The 20,753-nt window shown below is 35.4% G+C and overlaps 1 long non-coding RNA gene across 1 annotated transcript; it reads right to left on the bottom strand.

Moving 5' to 3' along the window:
- Positions 1-19,250: 19,250 nt before the first annotated feature.
- Positions 19,251-20,541, bottom strand: LOC138306678 (uncharacterized). The gene is made up of 2 exons (XR_011205890.1): positions 20,238-20,541; positions 19,251-19,957 (listed from the first exon to the last, which is right to left on the bottom strand). It is a non-coding gene; the product is annotated as an uncharacterized lncRNA (long non-coding RNA).
- Between the last annotated feature and the right edge of the window lie 212 nt (positions 20,542-20,753).

The following is a 20,753-nucleotide window of genomic DNA, read 5'->3' as shown; positions in this document are numbered from 1 at the left end:
ATCCCCACCAGCCCAGGACCTCCTACAGCATCCTCCTCTCCAATCAAACACAACAAAGATGTCACTAGGAAAAATAAATTCAACCAGCCAATCCGCATAGCAACTATTAACTTCCAATATATCTCCAACAAATACTACACTCCTTAAAACCAGACATCATCATAGGCACAGAAACGTGGCTAAACAACACAACATCTTCCTACGAGTACTTCCCGATCCAAGAATTCACAGTATATAGGAAAGACCTCAAACAGAATAAAAAGGGACAAAGTCACGGGGGGTGGTTCTAATTGCAGTCACAAACAAATACCACTCAGAACAAATACAAGAACTGGACACTGATAACGAATCCATCTTCATCAACATTTCCATGGCAAACTCACACAACCTCACAATAGGATCGTACTACAGACCACCCTCAGACAAAGGACATTCACTTGACCAATTAGAAATCTCCATGAAAAGACTAGGACATAACAACAACACAATTACTTTCATTAGCGGAGATTTCAACTTACCACACATAGATTGGCAAAACAACACAACAATTCCAGGTAAAACAGACACAAAACTTCACCAACAACTACTTGATATCATAGACGACAACTCTCTCACACAAATGACTACCAACACAACTAGAGGTGACCACATTCTTGACCTGACACTAACAAATCGCCCTTCAATGGTCAACAAGACTGAAACATCACCACCCATAGGGAAAGCTGATAATGACATCATATTCACTGAAATTGACGTGCGACTCAAGAAAATTAGGAAGCAGCCCAGGGACATCCCCCTATACGGTAAAGCTAACTGGGACAACATTAGAAATGACCTGACTCACATCAACACGAAACTGGACGAACCAACAAACCAAACAATAGACGACCTCTGGAACCTTTTTAAGAACACACTTAATGACTCAGTAGATAAAAACATACCAAAAAAACACATCACATACAAATCTAAACTACCATGGATAACAAAACCCATCCGTCAACTCATGAAGAATTGCAAAAAAATACACGTACAGAACAAAAACAAACAAGACCAAGAGCTCAAACAGAAATACAAAGCATGCAAATCAGAACTACAAAAACGCACTAGAAATGCATATCTAAACTACATAGACAAAATGATAAAAGACCTACCAATAGATGAGCAACAACAAGAGTCACCACAAAAAAGAAGAAATACAACCCCAAAAAATTATTCTCATACATCAAAACAACAAGAAAAGAGAACACAGATATCACAGCACTAAGAAAGGGTGGACACCTAATGACAGACACCACTTGTAAGGCAAACATATTAAATGAACAATTTAAATCAGCCTTCACAACAGAACAGGATCACCCCATACCCGATAAAGGACCATCACCACACCCAGTCATGCCTGAAATAAACATAACACAACAAGGAATAGATAACCACCTTCAAAACATCAACCCACACAAAGCAACAGGACAAGACAATATACACGGCAGACTACTAAAAGAACTTAGGGACATTACAGCACCCATACTTACCAAACTTTTCACTTACTCACTAAATACAGGCACATTACCAACAGATTGGAAACATGCAAACTTTAACCCCATATACAAGAAAGGCGGCAGATACAACCCCACTAACTACAGACCCATATCACTCACCTGTATCACATGCAAACTCATGGAACATATCATTACAAGCGCCACAATGTCACATCTGGAGAACAACAACATACTATACAACTTACAACACGGCTTCAGATCATCCAGATCATGCGAGACACAACTTGCTACATTCATACACGACCTCGCAAACAATAATAACAGCAACAAACAGACAGACATTATTACCATGGACTTTGCCAAAGCCTTTGACAAAGTCCCACACAGACGCCTACAATACAAATCAAAATACTACGGCATAACAGGCAACACACACAAATGGATCACAGACTTTCTCTCACAACGCACCCAAACAGTAGTACTTAAGGGAAAACAATCAAATAAAATACAAGTAACTTCAGGAGTCCCTCAAGGAACATGTTTGGGCCCAATTCTGTTTCTCACATACATTAACGATTTCCATCAATACATGCAGTACAGCACACTAAGATTATTCGCAGACGACGGTATTATATACAAAACAATAAACAACAAAGACGACACAATAAAACTACAGAAAGATCTGGACGCAGCAGCAAAATGGGAAACAGACTGGCTAATGAAATTTCACCCAGATAAATGCAACATAATCAGTGTTACACCAAAACGCAACAAAATACATCACAACTACACACTCCACAATCACACACTCGAGCAAGTAAACTCAAGCAAATATCTAGGACTAACACTACAAAAAAACTAAAATGGGACATGCACATAAATAATATCACCGCAAATGCAAACAGATCACTAGGGTTTTTAAAGCGCAACTTAAAAATTAATTCACCACATATAAAAGCACACGCATACAAAGCACTAGTCCGACCCAAACTGGAATACTGCTCTTCCATATGGGATCCCCACAACACACACCAAATTCAACAGATAGAAAAAACACAACGCAGAGCAGCAAGATATGTTCACAACAAATATCACGACACCAGTTCAGTTACAAACATGATACATCAACTCAACTGGCCAACACTACAGACACGACGGCTACACACAAGATTCATACTTTTCTACAAAATAATACACTGTACACAATATAGTTGCCGTCGAATACCAGACCATACTCATACCAGTAGACCACAGAACCAGACACTCCAATCCACACTGCTTCAGACAAATCTCTGCTACAAAGGACACATACAAATATTCATTTTTCCCACAAACAATAACACAATGGAATCTCCTCCCTGTAGCAGCAGTACAATGCACTACACTCGAGGACTTCAAGGCACATATTTCCAACGTAGCCCTTGAAGCCCTCACACATTAGTTCTGCACACACCTTTTTATCTATATACTAAAAAAAATCACAAATCTAATCCTTTCACACCATTGCACCCCTACAGGTCCCCGTGACATAATCGTCATACTTTGACGGCGTCCCGTATATAGAAGAAGAAGAAGAAAACCGATAGCGAGTTCAGTCCGCCATTGTGTTGTGATAGTAAACAACAACGCTTCAGTTGGCAGATTTTCTGTGAATTAAACAATTGTACGATTGAACATGTATATGATACGTAAATATTTTCATCTTTATTATATTCTTATTACATATTTTATCTTTTAAACACGTTTACGGCGATTGTTTTCGATGTATAACTTTGCTAAACAGGCAAGTAATACTTTTTTTTCCATTTGTGGATCATGACGTAATAATGCAAAAACATCGTCAGATTTGGGTTTTCGTCCACAGATAAGTCTCACTTGTGTATAACGTTAAGTAGCGATCCCGAGTTTAAGGGAGAAAAGTAGCAACTTACACTCCGGAAAATACGGTATTATATAATTATTTGACTACTGACTTATAACAGTGAACGGCCAGTGTCTAGTACAAGCGTTATACGTAGTGCTAGATATAGTATTGTATTTGCTTATAAAATTTGAATATTAGCAAAATCAATCCGATTCACTTCATCAGTAGTGTGTTGTTTTTTTTATATCGCCGGTATTCATTCTACTTGACGCATGCGCGGCAGCAGTTTTTGCAACCATGACTGAGGATAAACTGCAATATTTTTTTTTTCCAAAATTAAATATCTACAGTTATGTTTTAACAGTTATCGTCAAAGTTTACATCACGGTAGCTTACATTACGGTCACTGTTCTATCAGGTTGTTTATATTTCTTCAGCTGAAGTGCGAGATGAAGTAAACATAATCCTAACTTCCGCAGTATGTATCCTTGCGATTACAAAACCAAATCATTATATGACTTAATGTGATACACGATAGTCACCTAGCTTATTGTAAATAGATATCAAAGCTTCCATAGGCCTTAAAGAATGAATTTTAAGAGGAAATGGCCACGACCATTTGACAGTCAAGGACTTGTAACTACGGCGTCCTTGGTCAAGCAGATACATGTTTTATTGATAAAAATTTCATAACAATGAATGATAATAATACAGAAATGGTCAACTTACGCTTAATCAGTGATTTATATTTCTTATCAAGAAAAATCGAGTGCTCTGCAAGAAAAACATCTCCGTGAAACGCATGCAGTATTGTACGGGAGGTAACTCTAAGTACAAATGGCCAATAAAAAAGTTGAATACAGTACAATAAATCAATGTAAAACAGAATAGATTAATATGTATTTATCTTTTGGACATAATAAAATAAAATAAAATATGGAATAAAGTGAAATATAAAAGACAATGTAGGCTTACATGAAATAATATTATTTTTTCCATCAATACTACTAGATGAAAGATATTTATGATTTGTATTTTAACGATAGTCAGTAAAAAGAAAATAATGGTTTCTTAAAATGAAATGAAATAAAGTAGTTTATTTTATTAATTTATTCCGTTTACATCTGAGAAATCATGATTTTATATTAAGATTGATATATTAAGTCACTGTTTAATATTTTTCAAAATATTACTGGAGAAGTGCAACTATTTAACAGCCATTTAAAAAAAAATCATGAAGAGAAAGATATACCTTGCATGTGGATACTAATACAGTATTTATTATTATCATTATTACACGTATATATATTTACCAATTAAATGACTTTGTGTTGATTTTGACATTTAACAATAATGAATAAACTTTACCTAAAGGTCACATAAATCAAATAGCCAAATACTTTCAACTGACTTCTTGTCATTAGTGCAGATCTTATACATTATTAGAACTGCAAAATTTAATACAAAGAATGGGGCTTTAAAGTATGTCCAAAAATTGAATCAATTGCATTGACCTTTATTCAGATTCAGATTCAGAATAAGCTATTTGTAACAACTTCCTGTCAATATTATAGCTAAGAGGACTGATATTAAACCTGTGTTATGTGTGTATTTTAAGTGAATCCAAATTTGTCCTGATATGTGACCTTGTATGAATTTTAGAAGAAAAAAACTAGTACATGTATTTTTATATTGATGACCTTTTATACAGTATATTGACCATTGTCCTTTGGATCTTATACTTAGATGATAGCATTAATAGATCGAAAATACCAGGTAGCAAGTGACCAATGCGTTCTATTGAACCCTTGTATTTTTGTTCAATCACAATGAATCTTTGCCATGTATACATAAAAATAACAAAGGTTTAGAAATATCCAAGGAGTTTAACGAAAGACTTAAAAGGGCATGGTTATAAGGACAGATGGCAGAAAAGGTCAGTCTATATGTCTGGTGAAGTATTTCAAGTATAAAACAACCGACGGGAAAGCTTAGTTCAGTATTAGTAAAAGGCCAACTGTTGCTGATGGATATTTTGTTATGAAATTTATTTCAAAGATTACGTCTAGAAATTATACAGCATGACAGTTAACTTAAGAATCCTGATGTGATGTTTGCCATAATTTGCGGCCTTTAACACTTCCTTTGGGATAAGATCATTGGAGAATACCGTATGTGCATGGACTTTGAGGAAGCTGTTCTATGCTTTATCTTAATTAACAAAATACCGTATAGTTTTGAAATTGGGACAATTACATGTGTTTTTCATGATTTTGAATAACACCTCCTTCAGCACTTACAGTATTTTGATTTCAAATAGTTATCACGTCTAATTATGACTATTCTTACTATTTGTATGTGTAGTAAATTGATTAGGTTCATTGTGTACATATACATACTGAAGTGTTAATTTTTTCCCCTGATTTTTATTTTTATTATGATTATTATTATTCTTTTTTATTTATTTACTATTATCATTATCATTATATTATTGTCCATTAATTATTTTGCACCACTATACTGCACTATAGATGGTAATAAATAGTTGTATGTACATCTACTCAACTAGTTGTCACATCACTTACATTATTCTTTGTACAGATTAAGCCATGTTGAATATTGTATTACATGAATGTTATTCTATTTATGTAATCTTCAAATTGGAGGAAATAAAGATAATAATAATACCATATCGTAGGAAGCGGCATGTCTTTGTTTAGATCGAGCAGGGTTGCAAAGTGGTATGACGACATCCACAATTATCATTTCTAAATGCAGGTAACTTTAAATCGAAAAATTACTATGAAAAGAACGCTTTAAAATCATCAAATTACATTGTAAAACTCGTCTCAGCCATTCTAAATAGTTTTTTTTTTCGCGGGGGATACCCCCAAACACCAAAATATCGCGCAATCGACATTAGCGAAATCATCAAATTAGATCGTAAAACTCAAAACAGAACATTTGTTATTAATCGAAGAGGCAAAGAAACAAGACATTTAGCGCACGATTTAGCACTTTTTAGCACAGTAAGCTTTTTATCGTATTTAGTTCTTAATTATCAATTTTATCTCACGAGTCTTTTTTTTATTATATTTTCTTTTACACCATGTATACAGACACACAAAGTCCGCTAAACCTGCCTATATCGTTAGGTTTTTCCTACTAATATAGGCAGGTTATTTAATAAAAATAGTATTGTAGATATCTTCGCAATATTATTTATCTGAAGTCAATGCTGGCAACTAGGTCACATGACCAACGACACCAAGCGGCTAAAACACGTTTATGCCAATGTTATAAAATATAACTGGGTCCTTTTTAGAAGTTGATGTTTATTACAAGTTCCATGATCGTATAGTGAATTACAATTGTTTCTTCACTTTCTATTTCAGTCAGTAACTCCTTTTCTAGTTTTGACATGATCATACTTTAGAACTAGTATGTACTAAATCTCCGGTCGCTATGTCAGCCTCATTCTCCAGACTCTATGGTACTTCCCCTAGTACTCTTTCTGGTAGTCTATCCCGGTATTTTCTCTGCTCTCTCTCTCTCTCTCCTATCCCCCGCACCTCTATTTATCCCCAAACTTCCTACAATTCTGAAAAGATCCAAGAACCCCTTTACCCTATTTGGGCCCATGTCCAGTTCAAAAGCGCTTGTCCAGCGTTTTCTTATGTGTACTGATCATTAGCTACGGACATGTGATGAACCCCATTACCCATAATGACCTCCCTCTAAGTGTACTACATCTGTAATGTCTACACCTTCCCTGATGATATATACACTAGTTATCACTCCCCTTGTAAGTATGTATCAGTACATGTATATTACATATTTAAAGGGTTTGTGACACAAAAAGTGATAAGTTGTCTATATATTGGGCCCCCTTTAATTTCACCGAAATAGCCCACTCCATGGGGATGGCATATACACACACTGAGATACCAGGCCAGACATAGGGCCATCTGGGCAGCTGACCGATATGCAAAAATTTATTGCGATAACGAGGCTGTCAGCCAGCACACGTAACTGGTTCACCGACTGGCTCACTGCTGCTGATGAGACAGACACGAATAAAGCTAAACACCTAAACTTACAGTTATCTTATCCTGTGTTTCACATGAAATAATTTCAGGCTGTCATTATAAATTCAGTGTGGTGCAATGTGCTGTTTATGGTTGCTATAACAATCACAGAAATAAAATAAGTTTTTTAAAACAAGTTCTTTCGCTTTCTAAAGAAGAAGAGTATTCAAAATACATAGTTGCATTACATAAGTGTCAAGTTTGAGCTAACAGAAATTCATCATTTGTGTGAATGGAGTTTTATATGGAGGCATTAAATTAATTCATGTTTGAAAAGGTGACCTATTATCTATGACCTGATAATGGTATTTACTGTAAATTTATATTATAATTAATCAGTCCTGTTTGTTAGTAAACATTATACATGGAATGTGCGTGTTTTAGATGTGTATGCTTCTAGCAACTTAAGGACAATCTATCATCACCATTGCCTGCTACTTAATTACTCATTCGAATGCTACAGTACACATTATTTAATAGATAATTGCATAATATCAGTAATAGTATCTGACTGTATAGTCCTATAAATACATTATATCAAGAAGAGGATTGATGTAATGTATATAAATATTGCAACAAAAGTAACACTTTGTTAATAAGAAATATATTAATCGGTAAAATTAATAACAATATAAACAATTTACAGAGATATTTTTTATTGAAAACTATGGAATTGATATCATTTATCTCACGACAGCAGACCGTAGATTCCGATTCCGTAACCATTGGATCACAGAAACCACATGAACACCTGTTGAAAATAAAAAATACCAGTATAACTAAATATGTATCCACAACATAAAATGGAAAAATTGACTTTTGGTAATTGAACCATGTACAGTAAAACCCCTCTAACTCGAACCCGGATTCCTCGAATACCCCCTATTCGTCGAATTGGTCGTACGGTCCCGACCGTCTCTCTATATAATCTATGTAACAAAACCCCGGATAACTCAAACAGCTATTCGTCGAATACCCCTTTTTCCTCGAACAGAAATATGTCCACGTTTCATCAAATACATAATATTTACCCATGTATTCGTCGAACAAGTGTTCGGTCCTTGAGATTATTTTACCTGTGTCACACCTGACTGCACCGACCGACATGGATCATTGCTCACGATTTTGTGTTTATACACTTGGCGTGTCAAGCCTTTAGGTAATTAAGAGATTAACGGTGCCATTATTACCTACCTACACGATCGCAAGTCGTTGTTTGATGCTAACTTTATTTAAATATTTCAAAAAAGGCATTAAGTTATTGATGTTTCTCTCGTAATAATCTTCGCTGTAAATACGAAAATACGGAAGTTGTTGATCCGTGTTAATAAAAAGTACGCAATGTGAAATGACAAAAGAGGCGGAAGATATTGCTGACGTCCGCCTAACTATAAAAGGTTTTTTTTTAAGTTTCTTTGTTAGTTTCATTCGACAGGCTAACAAAATGTTATTTGCGGAAAGATGTAAACGATATCAAACGACATATGCAAAGTACATTTTGTCAGTGCGTTCTGTATCTTTTCCTGTAAATTGTATTTTGTAACTAACTTTACTCGTAAATTTACTAAAAAGACATCTATAAATATCATTTCTTATGTCCGTACATTGACCTAGATGACGATCGCTTACTCTGATGTGAATTACATTTGATTTAGGGCTTTCTCGTAAGCATTTTCAAACCCTAAATTTATGTTATTTTTTCAACTTAATATTGATATTGCTATCAATAATAAATTTAAATAAAGAAATCAAAAATGCTGAAAGATCAAAATCAAAATGTCATTGCCGTGCATTGTTTGTCATAGTTTGAGACCGGACATTTTGATTGTCGATATATATATATGTCATAGTAACGAACCTCGGATGAGTCGATATATACCCCGTATTCTTCGAACTATTTACCTGGTCCCCTGCTGTTGGAGTTATAGGGGTTTTACTGTGATTAGCTTTGTCTCACAGTAGTAACCAATGTTATTATTATACATTCCTCTGTTGTTGAGAACATAATCCTCATTTACTAAATTCTTCAATTGTTTATTGACATAGTAATAAAGTGTATTACACATTGTTGTCATTATTGTTTATTAAAAAAAAGAGATTTTATTGAGATACATGTATATTTGTAATATGTAGGTATTTAAAATTAGTGTAGTAATTATATAAGTCGTAAGTCACTGATATCAATCATACAAATGCATTTAGGTTACCGGTAATGCATTTATAAAGTAATAAAAGGAGAATTTAATTGTTCTCATTGGATGATTTTACTGTAAACAATTTAATTATGTAAGATATATTACAGATATATTCACTTATTAAAAAGAAATTTTCCGATGAATACCCATGAAGGCATCCACATCTATATTTAATGCCAATAAATTAAATTAATAATAGGTGTATTACAAAACATGCTGTGTTTGTCAACCGATCCTCTTGATTACCTTCTTGGTTTTCTTGATCAGCATCTGAAACATCTGGCTATGCTATCCCCCTTCTCCGTAGAAAGAGAATTGGCAGTGTTCATCAAAGGGTCAAACTTGTATGGGATAATGTCCGGAACAAATCCCAAAGCAGGGATATCACTGTCATTGTTTTTCTTTGCAGATATTTTAAAAAAATACTAGAAGACTCTGTAGTTTTTCTCTATAAATATACAGTATCTACAGCAGACAGCAGAGCATGGTGAAACGGATGACGCGTTGGTACCACGTGACTGGCTAGCTCATTAAAGTTTTCTCAGTCGCAGCAATTAAACAGCTTTGCGGAGTGCTGTGAAACGTGTGTCAGCCAACATTGATGGGGTCAAACTATCAGAAAATCTATAAAAAGGTTTTTGTGTCACAAACCCTTTAAATGGAAATTAAGCATTAAGAACGCATGGCCTTTTTGTAACACCAAATAACATGTTGCAAACTATTACACGACCGTATTTCGGATTTATCTATCTTTTCATATCTAACCTATCACTTATTGCTAACACTTATACAAATGAACATACTCACCTCCGATACTCCAGGGGTTCCGATCACTTACGATCTCTACACCCCTGGGGCCAGTTTCGTTAACCTTCCTTTACTTAAGGAATTCCTTAATTTCCATAGGAAAGCATTACAGAAGTTAAGGAAAACATATTAAATCCAAATTTCCATAGGAAAGCATTACAGAAGTTAAGGGAAAATATTAAGTTAAAATTTCCATAGGAAAACATTACAGAAGTTAAGGGAAAATATTAAATTAAAATTTCCATAGGAAAGCATTACAGAAGTTAAGGGAAAATATTAAATTAAAATTTCCATAGGAAAACATTACAGAAGTTAAGGGAAAATATTAAATTAAAATTTCCATAGGAAAACATTACAGAAGTTAAGGGAAAATATTAAGTTAAAATTTCCATAGGAAAACATTACAGAAGTTAAGGGAAAATATTAAGTTAAAATTTCCATAGGAAAACATTACAGAAGTTAAGGAAAAATATTAAATTAAGGAGCCTTCCTTAAAATATGTAATGCTTTCCTATGGAGAATTTTAAGTTAAGGAATTCCTTAAAGTTAAGTAATGTTCATGAAACTGGGCCCTGGACTATCACATTGTAAAACTACATGTATGTAGTGTATGGGACCATTTCTTACCATGACGGTCAGAACGAAGGAGACCGGTAAGATAATGTGTACAACTTTTTGTCCAAATGATAATAAGATTTAAAGAATAAGGACTTCTGGTTGAACTGAAAAGGTGAGTGGACCTGCCTGAGAAGACTCCATAAAAAACAATTACAACAGCTCTCCTGATGCTATAAGAAGTCAATAACATGCACCAGCAGTAACCATATGTAGCAAAGTAACTTGTCAAGCAAACTTTATTTTGAACTTACTCCAATTTGGAACGCGTTTTGTTGTGTGAATATAAATACCGAAGTACGTGGCGGTGCATACCTGCCCACATGTAAAATATTAACAAGTATTTACGTGTGCTCCTGGAGTCATGGATATTGAACCTAATAAAACTGCAGAGTACCAGGCTCTTGTTGATTCCTATAAAAATAAAGATATATCGGGGTGCCTCGCAAATATGCATTTCAGTTTTAATCGTGAAATTGACGTGATACGGGACACTATGAAAGACCTGGATGCGCGTGTCGATTACCTAGAAAGCTACGCATGCTAACCAGACTTTAAACAGGTAAGAACCTGAGGTTGACACTAAAATTAACAATGAGGCTCATGAGAGCCTGAAATTAGAAATTTAGGGCCGTAAATGGAATCTTGTCCTTAAAGGTGTCGAGCGACCCGAGGGTGAGAAGCCCAGAGAAACACTCACCAAAGAAGGGGGCCAGGAGGGAAAAAGAAACATAATTGTGCGTTTTAGCAGTCTAATCGGCAGAGATGAGGTGATGGAAACAGGTATGGGTCTCAAACCTGGATCGGGCTTCAGTGTTCTTACAGACATATACCCCCTGAAATCAATAAAATAAGAGCACGGCCGCCGAAACAGCGTTGGGAAATGTCCTCGGCGGATGAAAAGATATTTAAAGTGGTTTACCAGGAGGAATATCTTTTTGTGGTCTTAAAACAAAAACCAAAATTCTGAAGAAAAAAACTAAACATACACATGTTCTGATACATTAACACGTGAATTTCAGCACGGTGAAAGCTGACTATACCTTCCTGATATTGTGTGGGTGGCCGTTATACGTGACACGGACTGAGCACGTGTTGAAAAAAAAACACGTGTGTAATCGACAGTGTGTACTTCTAGCATTTTATTAAAAAGTACATACATTTGTATTGAAAATTGGTAATATAATTAATGATTAAATATCCTAAAAGATGTTTCATGTCATTATGGTATTATACATGTAAGTACATATACACACTTGATATGCAATGGTAAGGTTAAATATGTAAATAGTATAATTCTGTTTTTGTTTTTGTCTTTGTTTTTTTGTTGGTTTCTTTCCTGAATTCGTGTTTTGTTTTCGTATTGACTCCATTATTTATTCATATAATTTATTATATTCCATGTAAATGACCAGAAAATCTCGATATAGCTTAATCAAAATAACATCTTTTTTGGTGAAAATCTACCAGACATAATCCATATGTGTATTCCGATGGGTGCATTCAACAATAGCATTGATGTAATCAGATACATCAACAGTACTGCACTGTATGTATTGTATACAAGATTGTTTATTATAGATCCTTTATACACGTGAAATTTGTACAGAAGATGATATACACAATTGTCTTATGTAACAGGGGGAAGATTGGAATTCTGGTGCGGTGTATATCTATATATGGGACGGCATGCGCTATGCGTGACGAATCAAACGGCGCGTTTTAGAAAGTGACCTTGCCCTAACAGATGCTATTTTCAGCAACAAGATGGCTGCAGAGTCTGAAGCGATGACCGGCGAATGGTATTTATTTAACACTCTCATTACTCTCATTTCCGTTGTCCATACTTTGTTTTAGTCTAAATATATACATATTAAAGTTGTATGTGCCGTAACTGAGCGATAATTTTGACATGCTATTTTTTTATCATTAATAGGTTGGATGAATAAAGCTGTAAAAACCATTCAAATGGCTTCAGATGACTTATAAATGTTAATTATAACACAGAAATTTTGTACTGAAAAATTGTTGTTTTTATGCTTTAAATATGTCTAAATGAAAACATACCTGCAGAAGTCACTTTATAATTACTAAAAACATTATAAAAATGTGTAATGAAATTGTAGACCACGATTTGGCTTCATGGTCTCACCGTATGTACTCGTTTCACTTCACTATTGATGTAAATAAATGATTTTTGGCAGTACTGCCAAAAATCACTTTCAGCTCTTATTTGTACATGTAAAATTACAACCTATGCATTGAAAGCACTGTAATTTTCAAAAAGTTGGTAATTTTTGGTGATGAATAACATATTAAAAGCTCATCTTGATTTGAGAGTATGTAAAATACGGCACATATAACTTTAAGAACATGCAAACCAGTGTAGAAAACCAGATGCTCTTTAAAGAGTGTGCTTTCCGCGGAAATTTAAATGAAACACTTGCCCTATGATCAAACCTATTACGATTTAGTAGGCTAGGCCTAGATACTGTCCGATTTTCACCTCGTAGGAACATGTGTTGTGGATATCAAAAACAAATTGGTATTATGGAGGCTTCCTATAAGCAGGAACTGCTTCAAGATATCATTTTAATAATGAATATATTTGTACTCCCCCCCCCCCGCCCCCCCCCCCCCCCCCGCGCACACACAGACACACTCATCAAAAGCAAACAAAAAGAGTACGGACAATGTATCCACAAAAATAAACAATAACACACATAGACTAGAACATGTATATGCATAATGTGTACTGTTATAGTATATATATTTTCATATCTACACGTGTAATACTGGCTGAAATTGACTTTCAGCCGTGGATTTCTTCGAATTTATTTCAAAATGGCGTTATATTATGATGTAAAAGTGCAATAAAAAGTCGAGGTATGAAAGAAAAATACTCTTTCATAAGTGGATATGAAGGATAGGGATTTTCTACCCTCGGGATCACAAAATGTTGCAAAATCCTCGGCAAGCCTCGGGTTTTAATACATTTTTTGACCCTCGGGTAGAATATCCCTATCCTTCATATCCACATATGAAAGAGTCTTATAATATATACTACATTGTTTAGCAATTCATATTATATTGGTCATCCCTTCCATGGATCGCTATTCCAGCTCTAGTGTAGCAAATGGTGTCAGTAAATTTGTTTATACAAACACTGGACATATCAGTTGAATATATATACTTGGCCGCGGTACGGTGGGGATCTCGGTTTTGGTCACATACTGTATGAACATCAAACCAAAAGAAAACTCAGCTTCAGGTAATTTGTATCTTTAATACAGACATGTATACAACAGTTGATAATAAGGTATTTCTTCGACCCGTAACTTATACTCTTAGTAGTAGTGCCTCTATATGTCGTGGTGACAACACATATAGAATCTCGACAGGTGCTGAACAGTACTGTGAAGAACATGAATACATTAAAAAACTATATATTGTACTATTTTTTTATTATTGATGTCATTTCTTAAATTTTCTTCATCATGATGAGATATTTTTACCATCATTACCTTAATAAATTTCAAATGTGTATGAAGTTGAAAAAATGTCCTGTTTCAGCTCTCTGACACATGCAGAGGTTGTATGGGCAATGCCTCCGGATCCATCATTAATACCAGTACATGTAGATGATGACAGAGATCTGCCACTTGACAAACAGTTTCAGGACACTGCGTGGTTAGTGCTATTTGGTCTTGTTGTGTACTTAAAGGTAATTGTCTATTCACTGAAACCCGCGAAGGGACATGGAAATATATTTATTAATCCGTGCACAAGGTTTGTCAATCCGTCCGCACGGATTGCTAATCCGTCCGCACGGTTTACCAATCCGTGCACACGGTTTGTCAATCCGTGCACACGGTTTGTCAATCCGTGCACACGGTTTGTCAATTCGTCCGCACGGTTTGTCAATCCGTGCACACGGTTTGTCAATCCGTGCACACGGTTTGTCAATCCGTCCGCACGGTTTACTAATCCGTGCACACGGTTTGACAATCCGTCCGCACGGTTTACTAATCCGTGCACACGGTTTGACAATCCGTCCGCACGGTTTACCAATCCGTGCACACGGTTTGTCAATCCGTCCGCACGGTTTACTAATCCGTGCACACGGTTTGTCAATCCGTCCGCACGGTTTACTAATCCGTGCACACGGTTTGACAATTCGTCCGCACGGTTTACCAATCCGTGCACACGGTTTGTTAATCCGTGCACACGGTTTGTCAATCCGTCCGCACGGTTTACTAATCCGTGCACACGGTTTGACAATCCGTCCGCACGGTTTACCAATCCGTGCACACGGTTTGACAATCCGTCCGCACGGTTTACCAATCCGTGTACACGGTTTGACAATCCGTCCGCACGGTTTACCAATCCGTGCACACGGTTTGACAATCCGTCCGCACGGTTTACCAATCCGTGTACACGGTTTGTCAATCCGTCCGCACGGTTTACCAATCCGTGCACACGGTTTGACAATACGTCCGCACGGTTTACCAATCCGCCTATAATTAGACTAGATCTATGCACTGGGATTACTATCTTCACTGGACAAGGGTTCAATTCAATACTTAGGGTTTACACGGACTTCTATTAAGGATTACACGGTCATATAAGGTAAGGACATGCTACTTTCTCTTATCTAACCTTTTTGGTCAATTCTTTATATTATTTTGTTAGGGAGAATAGCTGTATTCTACTTCTTACTTCGTGTTAATGTAATCAAAATGATGTGAGAAAACATACCAGGTGTACAACTGTCACGCTTTTTTTTCGAGTTTAAACGACGTTCTTATTCATTAATAGACAATATTGTTAGAAGATAATGGCTTATAATCAAATCCAAATTTCGGGATACATATGATAAAATGTGGTATTACAGTGTACTGTCTGAAGTTTATGCAAAATATTGTATTTTTTCTGTTACAGTTATGGATGACGGATGTACATGTATGCCATTGGACAAGCGATATTTCGTCAAATATACCCATAGAATCGCTTGATTAAAAATCACAACTTCAGTTTTGATGTGGAATATGTACATGTCATTGGGATAAATTCTTTAAGTCCTTTTAGCAACCCACAGTTTCTGCAAGCTTAAAATACCCCTACATATATTATCCACGGTGATACAACGGGCTTAATAAACTGTTAAGTACAGTGCAGATAATTGTCAGAAATAATGAATGATCTTAGTTCCTGACCAATGAAGGGACTGTCTTCGCGGATAAACTTAAAATAATTGAAATGCGACGTATTTAAATTTAAAGTAATCCTGAATTTTTGTGTAAATACAAGTGAATATAAGACATCGTTTTAAATAGATCGAACAACGTCTTAGAATGTGACGTGACAGTTGGGGAAAGCTGAGTACATGTACATGTACCTTCGATATATGAGTAGTGCCTTATTATGCCATTGCCATCGAAAAGCAAGTTTCGAACTGGCAATTTATATAATTAGGGGCAGCATGTCAGCTGACGCCTGATTCACAGGGATATGAGAACTAGTTACACTTTATATAACCATGGACACACCAGAGTGCCCACAGACCATTTTAGATGTTTTAGGGGCTAGATAAAAAAAATAGGTAAAAATCATACTCTATAGTTTGGTATCAGTGTCATAGTAACTCGGGCTACCTTGTCGGGACATCACTCGGTTGCCTGACCGATTGGGGCCCCTACGCTTTATGTTGTCATTATTCAAGAATGCTAATATCAATACCTGTAATTTATTCTAATGTTGGCGTAGCTATCACATTGTTTCTAAACGCGTGCACAATACGGGAGCCTAAGAGTTAGTTAAAGAAGAGTGGCCAAGTGGTTCAGATGCCATGACATATTACCACAAACCTCTGGATCGCGAGTTCAAAACTTTCTTCCCTATGTATACAACTGTATACAGTACAAAGAGGTATGATTTTTACCGATTTTAATCTAGACCCTTAAAACATATAATATACATTGCCATCCAAAAGGTCTGTTACAAGTGTCTAGATTCTGTATAAAATAGTTTTGACAAAAATCCATGTGTAACAAAACTTTTGGAGGGCAGTGTATATCCACTATTACGAGTTTAAATACATATGGACCATCAAGTCCCTGTGGTCAAGGATTACGTCCTTATAGAGAACAACCAACTAAATAATTTTACATAGACCACAGTGTTAAACTTTGTTTAAGTTTTGTACTGTATTATTAAAACAAAGGAATATTAGTTAGGTATTGTGTTCTATAACTAAAGTCTAGGTTCTCATATAACACTAGATTGAAGAAAAAAATGGGTCATTCAGCTCAAACTTCAACCAGGGTAGCTATAATAAAATCAGGCGCATTTTGCACTAAAAAATCCTGAAATTCTAATATTTTTAACTATTCATGATCAAACTTGATATTTTGAACTTAAATCTCAATATGAATTTCCGAATTCATGTCATGGTTATCTAGGAATAATTACCTGTCAGAAAAAAAAAATTACTTTTGAAATTCATAATTAGCCAGCCAATCTGCGGCCGGGTTAAATTCTATCTTGGGCTCGTATACACAGGGGCTTTTTTCATTTAGTTGGTTGTTCCCAACTGTGATTCACAACGTGTACAAGGGAAATCGCTGTAGTGTGTGGTGTATAGATAGGAGCCTGCGAAGAATCACTTCATATTATAAATTGACGAAATACAAGCACGAGTTTCATGTTTTCCCATTATTCAGTCAATATCCTATCTTTAAAAAAGCACATTAGAATTTCTACAAGATAACTTATTAATCTTCACTCATCCTCGATACGCCAGGGGTTAATGTGACTGTTTTTATATCGACCTTGAATATAACGTCAGTGACAGCAACGTTAACCCATGGAGTATCGAGGATGATCGCCCCTCACTGAGGATCCTTTTCTTGCGCTGAACCACGCAAGTAAATTGAGGTTCTTGGAATTCTCAAAATCTTACATTTTCTCCCTTTAAATGTTTTTGCATATACAGCAATAATGACCATATTATAATGTAGAAAGCAATGTCATTTACAAAGGCTAACTAACCAAAACCAAATCTGACGCCGACGCCAATGTGATTCCACAAAACAAGGAATGTGTACCTTAATACTCTATGGTGTTTTACCAAATTCTGTAAAAAAATGCTGCACACAACGATGTGTATGGTACATAAAAACATATATCTGTGCCTTTCTGTGCTAAGTCCGTGTAACTGTTTATTAAGAATAACACAGTGCTTGGGATTTTAAGCACAGGTATTCGTCACATCTCCTCTGTATTCGCCAATGTTATCCACTCCTACTTGAAAGTACTCGCACCTTATGATTCGAAATTTGTTACAACCCTCAGCCGAATAAGTTCAAAGAAAAATATAAAAATAACCTTGAAGCTATTCCGAACTGTCTTTATACCAAACTTGATATCGTCTTTAGACGTCACAGTGTCAGATTGGTTCCCAGTCGTCAGTAAGCCCAACACAGGGATCTGATAATTAGTTACATTTTATAAAAATACAGGTTACACGAGTCGTTGTTGTTGAAAACAGAATATATTCCACAGGGTGAGTTACTTGTTAAAAATTACGAGCTTGAACTCGAGTATTGAAACATTGTATGACCTGTGTCTACCACAATACGTTTTAAAGGTCTAAATCTTACATTTGTTTTATACATGTACACCATGTAGAGTATGATTCTAGCCGATTTATTATATAAATCTATACAACAACTGAAAATGGTTATACATGTATATAAACTAATTAATTTGCAGATGCATTCGAGCTCCAACGTTCGGACGAGGACAACTGTACAATTTTAAAAGTGAACGAATCCATGCACAGGTTGATGTTAAGAAACAAACAATATATTGTGTCAATTTAATACTAGATTATTATACATGTATTTCACCACTATATGAAGACGGAACATGTTACAACTCATTTAAATATTACTAATGTAAGTATGTTCATATGTACAGATCAGTATACATACACTGATTATAATAAAATGTGAAAAAGTAGCCAAAACAAATCGATTTATTGTGATAATCAATGAACTATCATTTGTAAAATAATGAGATACACTTGGCGTATCATTAGTCAGCGTACATACATGTTTTTTTTTTATTAAAGTCAAAAATAAATCCATGGAAAATATCCCGTTTGACATAAAACCCCACAACATTTACCTTTTCGAAACACCTTTTAATTTAAAAAAATAGGAATATAAAACGAGACTGATAATTTTGTAGAGTTGCAAATGTTATTAACACTACACTTATCATCATCTTCTGAACAATTTGAATAAAATGCTCACCTTCATAACGCGGGTCGTCTTATGCTTCCCGCCTCGTTCTAATCATTGTGCGTTAGTTGACTATCACTGTGTCAGACGAAAAAACAGCTCAATGAATCTTTTCTTCACATGTAGTTTTAAAGAAACATTTTTTTTGGAATGGCAGTGTTTATTGGTCTTTGGTCCAATTAGTGACAGTCGCGCGATGTATTTCACCTTTGAGTTCGAAACCTATGTGGAGTGGGGCAATTGTCAGGATTTTGAAACATATCGATGGTTTTCTCCCAATACTCTGGCTTTATTTATTTATCGATAAGACTCGTCCTTATATAGCCCTGTCTGATCTTATCCTTGATCACCAGACGAGCGTGACATTATTTTAAGGACAATTAATAATATGGTTAACTAATCAATGTCAGATTTTAGATAGAGCCATTTTAGCATCACATTGAAACACACTCAACTGGTATTCTTCTTTAAAACTTTGGTATCGTTTTACCACCAGTATGTCGTCTCTCCGTTTAGTTACACAATAATATTTGACTACTTTTTCCCGTAATGGAAGCACGTGTCTTTGTTTTTGAATTGCCGTCAACTGGAATATAAAGTAGAAATTGTCTATTAGACGAAGTACATATACACATGCATTGTGTATATGTATATTTTTTAATATTACTCTTTACTCTGCTATTATTTAAAATGTTAACATCGACTTCTAAGCATACTTATAACAAGTCGTTTACGTCATACTTACAAATTGAAAATAATCAATAATCTGTAGGCATCAATTAAAAAGCACATTAAACGTTTTGTAAGATACATGTTTATATGTCTCCATTGTATTATCCATTAATTAAAACTGTAGATTCCCTTACCTCAAGTTGCTGCCGTGCCTCTATAATCAATTGACTCGAAGGTAGTCGATGGTTCAATGTTCAATGTACACGTCACGGTTTGATAATATATCAAATAGACAAACCGTGTGCAAGGATTAGTAAACCGTCTGCACGGATTCACAAACCGTCTGCACGGATTAGTAATCCGTGCGAACGGATTGACAAGCCGTGTGCACGGATTGGTAAACCGTGTGCACGGATTCACAAACCGTGTGCACGGATTAGTAAACCGTGTGCACGGATTCACAAACCGTGTGCACGGATTAGTAATCCGTGCGAACGGATTGACATACCGTATACACGGATTAATAAATATATTTCCATGTCCCTTCGCGGGCACGCTTATATATTATTATTCTATAAAAACTAATGTACATTATATTTATAAACATGCAAGTCATGGTGTGTACATGTGTGCATGCAGATGCAGTTAAACGTTATCACGCTATTTACATTTCCACGTCACTTCTTCTATATAAACTAACCAAGGCAAAG

The sequence above is a fragment of the Argopecten irradians genome, chromosome 13 (genome assembly GCF_041381155.1).
Source record: "Argopecten irradians isolate NY chromosome 13, Ai_NY, whole genome shotgun sequence".
Classification (NCBI taxonomy): domain Eukaryota; kingdom Metazoa; phylum Mollusca; class Bivalvia; order Pectinida; family Pectinidae; genus Argopecten; species Argopecten irradians.
The sequence above is the reverse complement of the archived record's forward strand: the minus strand, read 5'-3'. Positions and strand labels throughout refer to the sequence as shown.